A 12205-nucleotide genomic window follows, 5' to 3' on the forward strand; every position below is an offset into this window, starting at 1 on the left:
CAGACCTGTGGGGTGGCTAAAGAGGAGTGAGCAGGCAGGAGACAGGAATGCCAGTCAGCACCCTGCTAGAGAGCTACCTGGGAACAACACCCCAGAAAGAGGTAAACAGGCCAACAGCCTGAAGAGCCTACAAAGGCCTGAGGGAAGGTAGGAAGGCGTTCAGGGCACTGTCAGTATCAGTGTCAGCAAACTCTCTGACTCTCCTTGTCTAGTTTGAGGGCCCTGAGCTGGAACCATGGAGGGACAGGTCTGGGTTCCCCTATCAACCCCCCCCGACAGATCTGAGAACAGAGAGGATGTCCAGATTACTAGATACCAGGAGTGGACTGACAGCCCCCCTGAGCTGAGTGAGCCAGAGCCACATCCTCTCCCTGTTTTGCTAGGGGAGGTACCTTTGTACTGATGCAGCACCTCACAGAACCAGACAGCTCAGAAGGGGAAGAGACTGCAGAGAACAAGAGACTTACCTGGGGAGATCCTGACTAAAGGTGCAGCAGGAGTCCAGGCTGCAGGAGAGATTCTGCTAGCAGCTGTTACCCCAGGCCTGAGAGGAGGGGTTAGCCTTTCCTTAAGACTACAGAACCCTTTGATCAAACTTCTAGAGGATTATGGGTGAGGCATTTGACCATAAACCCGGTAGAGAGGGAGGGCCTGGGCTCCCTTACTAACCACCCATTTCATGGAGGGGACATAGACCCCCCTTTTCCTCCATTGGAGAGGAGGAGGGAATAAAGACATTATAAACCCTGAGCCAGAGGTGTGCCACTCACAGGCAATGAAAGGTGAGTTGAAGACCCTTTCTTTTGTGGGGATGTTGGACTGTATACTCTTTGTTGGACTATGTTAATCCGAACTCAATTGGTGAACCGGCTGGAGGGCCAAGGCCTCAGATCCCCATCACTGAGCCTGATCCCATGCCTCCTATTATTCCCAGTTGAGCTACTACATGGGAGGCAGCCCCACAGGATCCTAGATCTCCTCCACAAGACATGGGAGGAGCCAGACCCAGGAACAACCAACATGGTACAATACGTGTTCTATTTGAAGGAAAACTTGGAGACTCTGTGGGAGACTCTCTCTCTCTCTCTCTCTCGAACCTATTGAAATCTCAGTAGAACTAGGAATGGACCTAAAATAATGGGACCAGGATGTGAAAATTTAAGCCCAGTGGTAGGGTTTGTTGTTGGTGCCAACCTCAAAACTGTGCCAAGTGGCAAGGATCATTCAAGGTTGTAAAAAGGGCAAGGGCAGTTGATTATTAAATCCGCCCTCCAGGGAAGAGAAAAGAGAGACAGGGTGTACCACATGAACCTACTGAAGGCTTGAAAGGACCAAGAAGGCCTCCTCATAATGCCTTTTTCACCAGAACCTGACTCGACCCACAAGTGACCTTAATCCATTATTCTGGCCCAAACAGAAACAGCAAATGCAATGGTTAATCGAAGACCCCCGCTTGGTGTTCTTAGCATTTCTAGAACAAATCCCACCCAGTCTACCATTAAGTGGACACCAACCCTGAGGAAAAGGTCACTGAAAATCTAGGACTTATTCGGCAGAAGTTGTGGGAAACTGTCCACCAGAAATTATTGGCCGTGTTGCACCTCAGGGTTGTTGGGGAATCCCCTAGTGCAGCCTTTCTCAAACTGTGGGTCCCAACTCAAGAGGGGGTTGCAAGGCTAGTGTAGGGGGTTGCAAGTAAGGTCACCATATGTCTGGGTTTTCCCAGACTTGACCTCTTTTTTTGCTCCTCCAATCTCCCCCAGGGCAGATTTTGGAAATATAAAAAAATGTCTCTGATTTTTTTCCTTACCTTCAAAGCAGCAGGAGAGTGGTGGCCACTGGGCAGGCAGCCAGCTCGGACAGCAGCGTGACCACCACCGCAGTCTAGAAGGAAGGGTGGCTTTTGCCACACTTCTTTCTGCGTCACAGCTGGCGGTGACTCTGTCTTCCAAGCTGGGCGGCTGGAGAGTAGCAGCCTCTGGCTGGGCGTCCAGTTCAGATGACCGCGCCACCAGCAGCAGCACAGAAGGAAGGGTGGCATAGTATGGTATCGCCACCCTTCCTTCCGTGCCCCTGCTGGTGGGAGCACTGCTTTCCAAGATGGGTAGCTGGGGAAGTGGTGGCCACTGACCGGGCACCCAGCTTGGAAGGTAGCGCTGCCTCCAGCAGCAAGGCAGAATGAAGGGAAGGGTGGCATGGTATGAAATTGCCACCCTTCATTTTGTGCCACTGCTGGCAGTGCCACGGCTTTCCAAGTTGAGGAGCCAAAGAGTGGCAGCTGCTGGCCAGGGGTGGATTACTCACTGGGCCAGTGGAGCCCATGCCTAGAGGCCCTGGCCAATTGCAGGTCCCCCTGGAAAAATGGGTGCCCCCGCACCCTGCTCCACCTGCCCACCCGGTGCTCCTGCAAGCCCCCACGCCCTGACCCAGCTCCCCAGCAGGAGTGCTGGACGAGGGGGGGGGAGGTGGGCAAGCCCTCATGCCCTGACCCCTTTTCCCCAGCAGGAGCACAGGGGGTGGGGAGAGGGCAAGAAGGACTGCAGGCGGGTGCCCCCACTTGCTCTGGCCCGGGACCCCACAAACCCATAATCTGCCTCTGACTGATACGGATTGATCTGGATCATTTGGTAAACTGAGCACAAGCAAAAAACTTGCATTTTAACACAGCTAAATGTAAATGTGTATATATATTGGAACAAAGTATGTAGACCATGCTTACAGGATGGAGGACTTTCTCCCAGGAAGCAGTGGGAGAAAAGAAGGCTGAAAGGGGATGTGATTACTCTCTATAAACACATCAGAGAGTTAAACACCAGAAAGGGTGAAAATCTATTTAAGCTAAAGGACAACATTGGCACAAGAAGAAAAGGATATAAACTGGCCATGATCTAACTCTGTCTGGAAGCTAGAAAAACCCTCAGAGGGGTGAGGTTTCTGGAACAGCTTCCCAATAAGAGTTTGTGGGGACAAGCAATTTAGTTAGTTTGAAGAGAGCTGGACAAATGCATGAGTGTGATTGTCTGAAGGGATTGCTTGTGTTGGTAGCCGTGGGTTCACTTCTGTATTATGTCTTACGTTCCTAAAAGATCATGCTTTAGGGCTTCATCCTGCCACCTGCAGAGGTCGGGAAGGGATTCTCTCGCCCATCCCCTGCCCGCAGTGTATTCTGGTGGGGTTGTTTTATTTGTCTCCTTCCTTTGAAGCATCAGGGGTGGCCGCGGCAACAGATGGGCCTCTGGACAGGGCGGGCCAGGGCTCTGAGGTGGCAACGAGCATTCTCTCTCCCAGGTGTTTGGCTGGCTGGTTCTTGCTCCCATGCTCAGAACAGTATGTGGGGTTGGGACAGAATTTTCTCCCAGGTCAGATTGGCAGCGATTTTGGAGGGGGAAGGGGGTTTGCCTTCCTATGCAGCATGTGGGTGTGGGTCACTTACCAGGATTATCTGGCTACATCTCACTTAATGATCTCCCTGCCACTGTGAGGGTCTCAGGCACTGGTGCACCTTGGTCCCTCTATTCTCTCCCTGTGGTGCATAACAGTCTAGTCTCTGGGCAGTAATTCTTTGGTCCAATTTTGGTTGTTGGGTTTAGTGTGCGGGTGCTGGGTGGGGTTGGAGGCCTGTGACACATCGGAGGTCAGACTGAATGATCGAGTGGTTGCTTCTAGCCTTCAACTCTATGACTCTAAAAGCAATGCGTTCATCACTGCTCAAATTTTAACTTTTCGTTGCCAATGGGTAAATTACAAATTAGTTGCAGGGACAATAAAAAGGGCAACGTGGGGACAGTCTTCCTGTTCTTTCTTTAACTGCAGTATTTAGTGTTTGTCTAGTGCTCATGTGCATTGAGCTGAGACCACCAAGTGCATTTTGCTCAAGCTGCGCTATGAACCAAATCTGAACCATCTTGTGCATTGGGCGTCTGGCGCATCTTGTGCAATGCTGATAAATATCACAGAGCTCAAACTTTTGTTTAAACAAGGAAAGTTTATGACTCTGTTTGCAAGGCATTTTTTAAAAGAAAGCAGGTGGAGTAAAAAAGTACTTGTTTATAAACGGCTGTGAGTTGTACCACTGTTGGGCAATTCATTACATTATCTGAATAGCAGGAATAATGATATCTACACAGCATAACTGTGTGAATTTAAAGAAATACCATGCTGCTGTCCATCTTCTAGCTACTGCTGCTGCACTGAGCCTGTTTCACTCAGGGCTGCCTATAACTTTCTGTACTGCCACAGCTACCTAGAGGAAAGTAGAATCATTAACTGACTCAAACAAAAACTTAATTGAATGACACTTAAGGGAACTGCAGCCAATGGGAGCTGCGGAACCAGCACTCAGGCAGAGGCAGCGTGTGGAGCCTCCCTGGCCACCCATGTGCTTAGGGGCTGCAGGGACCTGGCAGCTTTTTCCAGGAGCCATGCAGAGCCAGAGCAGGTAAGGGGCCCGAGCGTGCCCCGTCCCTGCTCCTTCCCCTCCATCCCAGCGCCTCCTGCACGTCACTGAACAGCTGTTCCCCAGCGTCAGGGAGGTGCTGGGAGGGGGAGGAGTTGATCAGCAGGGCTCGCGGACTCCCTGGAGTAACGTCACGGACCCCTAGAGGTTCGCAGACCCCAGTTTGAGAAACGTTGCTCTAATGCAAAACCTTAACTGCAATTTCACACTCTCCTGTATCCAGAAATGGGCACATGTGAATGATACACAGCCCACACGTGTAATGTTATTCTACCTTAATAGTGAAGAGGTCACCTTCAAGATTTTGTATTAAGTTTTTCTGCTGACAGTGCAAAAGAAGCCACCATTGGCACATTTTAAAATGAAAAGCTGCATATGTCCTGAAAAGGGCCCTTGTCCACTGATTCCTCCAGCTTGACAACCATTTCTGGATCCTGGGTCCACTCCAAAGAAATCTGTAGGTCTAGGCAACATGTCTGCTATCTCCTGGTCTAGCTTATCATCTTGTTAGCTCCTCCAGTTCACAGAAATGGTGTTGTCCTTTGCATATTCCTTGTCTCTCATTAATGCACCAGGGTGCCTTCAAGCTGCCAACAGGCACCTCAGACAAGTTGTAGGGGTGAGTCCCACAATTCAGTCTAGCTCTTTATAAAAGGAGTACATTGTCCACACTGAACTGGACTGATTTTTTTTTGCTCCAGATCGTAATACAAAGGATCTTCAGTCCCTTAACTCCTTGCCATTCCTGATGATGCCCATTTTATCCAGCTATCCAGTATGAATGATCAAATGCAGCCTGGACTTCCTCTGCTTTCAAGAAGATACCAGAGCCCACTCAGCAACCTGAAGTCAGCTGGTGTCCTACTTGTTGTATACTGACCTCTGACATGTTCTGGTGATCACGCTGAGAAGTAGAAGTTGTTTGCTTTGGAAATAGCTTGCAGCTGAGCGCCACACATGTCCAGCATGATTTGTACAGTTAAATGGCTTCTGGCCAGCTTAACCCCTGTGCAGCAGAGTGCAGAGAATAGAGCAAAAGGCTACCTAAGAAGTGACTGTTATACCGTGGGAGGGTAGTGGGAGGGCTGCTTACACCATTTTTGATGGCTTTACCAGTGGTCTCTGTCCACACGGATGCTGCATAGGTGGAGACATGCACGGTAGAGAACCACACAGTGGTTAGCTTTTCTTGAAGCAAGTCTGTTTGAGGGCCCCAAGCCTAGTGAAGGGTGAGTTTTGGTGTCTCCTGTGATGGGGAGGGCAAAAAGGCCTGCAAGGCCCAGATTCCACTTGAGGTCTTGTGGGATTTGGCACGGGATTTGGCACAGGATTTGAAGTCACAAGATATTGCAGGATTTGATATGAAATTTGGAGCTATAATAGGAGCTCTCCGCTCTTGGCCACTTCCCGATTGCTGATTGCCAGCAGTCAACGAGGACCAAAGCACACAGAGCACATGGGTCATAGGCAGCAGTTTGGCAGTGACCAAAACCTGCTTGATAATGCAAGGCATATGGCCTTCTGGCTGCAGGGCTAGGACCAAGACCCAGTGGGGCAGCAGGACTGGCTAACAGACCCATTGCAGCTGCTTGATGCAGGGGGCTATGTGTTGCCTATCCCAGACCAAGAGGTAACTAGAATGGTCAGGAAGGAGAAAGAAAAGAGCAAGAGGCCATGAAGGGAACTGTGTCCTAAATAGCCAGGGATAGGGCAACTCATGGAGATGATGCAGTCCATTTCTGATTGTTTTTCAGGGCTCTGAGCCAATGGTCAAGAGCAACATGAGACACCCCGGTCCCTGCAGCAGGGTAGGTTCACAGTCAGGGACCACTGGGAGAGTAGGGGACAGGCCCTCAGTGGGTGTGTTTGGAGTTCAACACACTCCCGCTAGTGAGGCCGCATGGTCTCAGGCTCTCTGATGGGAGTGATGAGTGGGGCTCCGGGTGGCCTCAGGATCAGACCTATGGGGGAACACAGGAGGGATATGAATGGGGGGTCATGGAACACATTGTGTCTGCAGGAATAGGGTATGGGGGTCCCCAATGCACAGAGTCCCGGCAGTTGCTGGCCTTCCAACCACCAGTTGCTCAGCCAGTGGCCATTCAGATTTTGGTGTCACAGCTGCTGGCCTCACAGCCTCAGCCCCCATCCCCACTGCACAGCCTTTATTGCAGCAACCCAGCAGGTCTACTATGTTGGTCTGAATGCGATCTTGTATGTAGCTGCTTCTGCTTGGTTGGGGGCCCGTCTTCCCCAGTTAACACATGAGAACCTATGAGGGGCGGAGTATATGGACATATTTTTACCTGCTGTTCAGGGAACTTGTACTGGAAGAGGGGACTAAGGCTGAGAGGAGGAGAACAGATAGGACAAGGTGCCCCAAAGTAGGGAGGATTTGGGACAACTGGCTTTTGGCCTGCATCACCTACAGGAGGGTGATGGGACAGCTATACCCAACAATGTATGGGCCCGTGCAGAAGTCTTTAGCTATTATAGGTAGGGTGTATAAAATGCCCACCTCATGTTTCTTGTATGATGAGCACTTTAGAATGAGGGCAGACCTGTCCCCCTGCCTGTGCTGGGACAAAATTGATCAAGAACTACGTCTGGAATGCATAGCTGGGGGGGAGGGGGGCCTTTAACAGGCCCTCATACTGATAACAGCCATACACTGGGGTGAGATTGTGAAAGGGGGGAGTAGGCTCAAGGCACCAATGCCTGACCAGCTGAGGCTTTTGTGCTGGGAGTGCAATGAGACAGGGAAGTGTTGTCATGAATGCAGACGTGGAGGCAGGCACGTGTCTTCAGTCTGACTGTGTTTTAAGCACACCTTCCTCAGGAGTCCTGGGCGACAGTCCAAGACTGGGAGGAATAGGGACAGGGCCAACATGGCTGAAAAAGGCAATGTCTCCAATTAACTTGGGTGGTTTAGCCGCCCTTTAAAGGAACTACCCTAAGAAGGAGGATTTCATATATTCATGGGAGGGTTTTGTTCAGAGTTTCAGGATCCAGTACAAAGTGGCGAGGCATGAAAGAGATGAAGGAAGACCTGGTGACTGGGCACCATTTTGTCATTCACTATGACAGGGTGGAGGGATGTTTACATGCTAGAGACTGACCTGCAAGTCCACTTGGACGTAGTGAGTGGGATAAGGTTTGACTTGTATTTCAGGGGTCATTGGTGTGCCCATGAGTGGCCCTGGGAGAGGAAGGAGTCTGGAGTTTTGAAGGACATCATATTTCTGGAGTTCTTCCCCATTCTGGTGGTGGTCACCATCTGGGCTGGGGAGTTCACATGACAAGAGCGTCAGGTTTTGGTGGGACAATCAAGTGACTCAACAGCCACTCGGTGAGGGTCCCCTGTTCCTGCACAGGGATCATTCCTTCCTAACCGAATTCTAGTTTGTGGGAGTGTTTAGGAGAGGAATGTCATTCTTGGGTTTGCCACTTGTTCCATATACAGCCCGCAAGAGGGGCTACCCATTTGGGCCTGGGTACATGAGAGATCCAGGCTATAGAACACTCACAATCCAGGGCCTATAAGTCACATGTGTGGCTGCCTGATGGAGGCCTTGTTAGTTGAAACACCAGACATCATTGTTATCCACCTAGGGGAGAACAAGCTGGAACGTGGTCCAGGCGCAAACTGATTTGGAAGGCTAAGCAGGATATTAGACTGTTGGTGGACATGTTTCCTGGTGTGGGGATAGTACGGTCAGAGATGCTGACCCACAGGATTTGGTGGCCGATTTGTTCCTGGATGATCTTTGTATTAAGTTGGCCAAACTCTTAGATAGCCTGTGTGGGGTGAAGGCAGCCAAGCGGACGCTAGCGCTTCCTTGTGTCAGGTGCCCAGTGCAGGACTTGCTGATTTACAAATCAAAAAGGTAACATAGCGGGCATCCCAAGGGCATCTCCTTATGAGATGGGAGCATTGTGTCTAAACCCCTGGGGACAAATGAGAACCAGGAAGTGGGACACTACTTGGGGCAGGAACCACCACACCAATGTGCTTGATGGAGGTGCTGCTGTGGGGGACAATGTCTCCTCTCACCTCAACCCCCGAAAGGGGGAGGGATGCTAGAGGCTGAGTGGCAGCGTGTGATGATTGGCTCCCCCTAAAGTAAGAGCCACCAAGAATTGACAAAGGATCAATGGGGTGCAAGTGACTACAGTGGGCTTTCCCCCAATGGGAACCTTGGATGTAATTTGAGCACACCAATAAATGATGGCTGTAAAGTCTATGAACTATTAGAACTCTTGTGTGTAGACATCAGTTGTATTACAGGTGTGCTGGGGGAAAATGGCCTGCATGTCAAATTTAATTGCTACACCAGCATAGCCTCCTAATGTAAATGCAGCTTACAGCGACAGAACAGGGTTTTTTCCCCAGTGCCATAAGAACATCACCTCCCCAAGTATTCTTCCATTGACTTAGCTGCATCTAGTCTGTGAGCTAGGTCAGCATAGCTTTGGTGCTCAGGGGTATGGATTTTTCATACCCCTGAGTGCCGTAATATTGTCGACCTAAATTTTAAGTGAAGTCCAGGCCTCTGTTTAGCTTGCACCATATCAGTTTAATTTACAGGTGCAAGACGAAACCATATAAACCAGCTGTAAACTGATGTAACCATCTGCATAGGGGGTTGCACTGATTCAGTTTTCAAATCGACTTAAACTGATGCAACTTCTGTGTGTCGCCAAGTCCTCTCTAAAGAGTTAAAGAACTATGTTCTGCCAAACTTGGTAACATTAGGGTTACTCATTCTGCTCTATTTTATGTAAAAGCTTTCCAATGTGTGGAAATAGTAACCTATTAATTGCTGCCTGACATCCACTGAAATTATGCTAGCACTGATAGCTGCCAATGTATTTGATTGTTTTCCCTCTGCTGTAGTGTTTGAAAGCATAGTTATATTCTGGAAAGGGACTAGATCAAAATGGCTGTGGATGGGATCATGTTGTGGAGTGCAGCTGCTTCATGGCTTCACTCCTTCCATGGGTGGGGCTAAACTTGATGGAACACACCCAAACTTTCATAATGCTGCAAATAAGAGGCTTCCATGGGTGTGGGGTCCTCTGAAGAGGGAGGCATGCCACAGAATTAACTGTCCTCACCTTCCCACTTCCATGCCCCTCTGACCTGCTCTTTCAAGTTTAGCACCTCTCAACTGGCCAAAGCAAAAATAGGGGTGGTAATTTGGGGCTCAATTGTGAATCCTGCTGTACTCACATAACCAACGCCTGTGCAGGGGTGGAGGTGGGTGGGCAGGGAAGAATGGAGAGAGCAGCTGACAAGCTTCTACACCTTCTCCTATGCTGGGAGGTGAGGAGTGGGCAGGCAGGGATCTGTGTCCCCAACCTGCCAGCCAGCACATCCGAGCTAACATAGAGGAAGAAGCAGGCATAATATTGTGGCTCTCTGAGCAATAAGAAACTAAAGCAAGTACTATAAAGATATGAAGGAAATGTAAGATAGATAAGCCTGTCACTAGTCCACTGAATTTTCTCTGTAAATAATGTAACTGGCATGCAATAGATGTATATCAAAAAGAGAAATGGGGCATTAACATTTTCAGTAATCTGTTCACTGTAAGATTCACATTCAGCCTTAACCTTAGTGAAAAAAATATATATCTGAATCAGATGCTGACAAAATGGTTTTAAATGAAACTGGTGCTCTCAGGTCTGCTGCGCTCACAGAACATGTCCTGCAGTTTTTAAAATCTTAAAGATGTAGTGGAAAGAGATCCCGCAGTCCTAGTGCACTGTAAATGCATTTCTTTGTCAGATATTCAAGCCTTGACTAGAATTAGTATGCTATAGATGTGCTGGTGTGTAGAGTAGTAAATTCTTTAGCCTCTCACATTGTTTCATCTAATGCATTTATAGAATTATTATAGCCTAATGCCTGATATGTCTGTTCTGTTGTCAAGTCCCTACTAACATTAGTTACTCCAGCTGCAAGAAAGAGTGCAGCACTAACAAGGACAACTTAAACATTTCTTTATTTGGGTTTTCATGGGGCTTATTTACACTGCTCTGTCCTCTGTGTTTGTACCCTTCCACACCCACTCTGTGCTTCTTATTTATGTGCACCTAACTCCTACCATTAGGTATACATAGGAAGAAGCTTTAATCTAGTCCACAGCATGGAAGCCATTAACTCACTTCCATTTGCCAGTCTTCCACCTTCTATACCTACTGGCCTATATTCCTCCTATCAGTACAACCAGTGTGATTAGAAATATGTTGGATCTCTTCTGCTCTCTACCTTCTCCTTTTTTAAGAAGATTACCAAGAATGGGTAATTCCACAGGAAGCTGCAGGTCCTTAGAACCAGGATTCATTTGTTTGTAGATAGTAAGGAGTGGCTTTTAAAAAAGTAAATCTTTAAATGGTGTGCTTTGCCCTTGAAAGACACCAGTGTGTCTCAATGATGCCTTGGTAAAAGTGTTAGAATTATGCTAGGACCCATTAGTTCAAGAAGAACTCTCAGTATTTCTCAAAATGGCACTTCAGGTTAAATGCTAACAGGCTTCTTTAGTTCCGTCAGCTCCATTGCGATACCACACATGTGTTATATTGGGATCCATTATGACTCCACAAAACTCAGAACAATAGAAAAGAGATGGTTTCCCCACACCCTTATAAAAGAAACTGGGATTTTTAGGATGATAAAAAAAGTCTCATTCATTTTTGGAGTGAGGCCATTTACTCACACACAATATGGTGCTCACACTTGCTACCCCAACATATTCTTGGTCTCTAGTTACTCCGTGTGTGTCTGATAATATTACATAGTCACAGGTGCTCACAGTTGGGTTTTTTTCATTCTTCTAATTCATCTTTAGTTGTAGAGTTATAATAATTGTTCATTGTATCTGGGATAGAGGAAAATGGGATTGTGTCAAATTTTAGTATTTGAATTTATGAACATTATAATGCATCCCATGGCATAAAATGACTAAATTACTCCATGCTGCCATACTCTCTGTGTATATGTATGTGCACAACACTAAATCCTTTACTCATGAAACACGTATCAATATATATTAATAATTAGGCCTCGATTTTTACTGAGGAGAACAAAGATTTATGAAAGTAGGCAGTGTTATGTGGCAAAAATTGAGAAATAAAATGTTTCATAGATTTTTATAGAAACTTCTATTTGAGATGCAAGGGAATCTTCCATCCCAAACAAAATTAAACCAAAGCGACAGTCCCAGTTGGAAAAACAAATTGATTTAGGTATGTGGAAAACTCAACATTTAAGAGGCCATTGTCTCTGGGGAAGGAGTAAGAACAAATGGTTTGCAATCAATGACCATGCTTGAAGACAAATGGTTTCCTTTGATAAGGATCTCAGACAAGAAAGCTTAAGTGCAGCAGGGACAGAGGGGGTTAAGACACCTGCATAATTCCCCTCAGGCAAAGTGACTGAACTAGGAAGACAGGGAACCATATTCTCCTTTGGACTAAAGACACAGCTTTTTGTCATTTACACTAGGAAAATGTGCAAGTGTTTAACTGTGCTGGTACTGCTCCACTTGTACTATCAATAGTGGAAGCTGTAGTACAGTCAGTTTAGAGAGCCCATAGGTTAAAAATGCTATGTCCTGTCTACACTACCTCTTCCTGGACTGGTAGCACCAGTCCAGTGGTGCTGGTGCACAGGAATGTTTAGAAATATTGTAAGTGTAGATGCATCCTTTTTGTGGAGGGAAGGATCTGTTGAAGAGATAAATA

The 12205-nt window shown here is 47.7% G+C and overlaps 1 long non-coding RNA gene across 1 annotated transcript; it reads left to right on the plus strand.

Annotated features, from left to right (window-relative positions):
* LOC122465133 lies at positions 1–11354 on the plus strand. Its single transcript, XR_006289728.1, has 4 exons — positions 1–101; positions 5158–5304; positions 6211–6264; positions 7629–11354. It is a non-coding gene; the product is annotated as an uncharacterized LOC122465133 (long non-coding RNA).
* The last annotated feature ends 851 nt before the right edge of the window (positions 11355–12205 follow it).

Source organism: Chelonia mydas, chromosome 3 (genome assembly GCF_015237465.2).
Source record: "Chelonia mydas isolate rCheMyd1 chromosome 3, rCheMyd1.pri.v2, whole genome shotgun sequence".
NCBI lineage: Eukaryota > Metazoa > Chordata > Testudines > Cheloniidae > Chelonia > Chelonia mydas.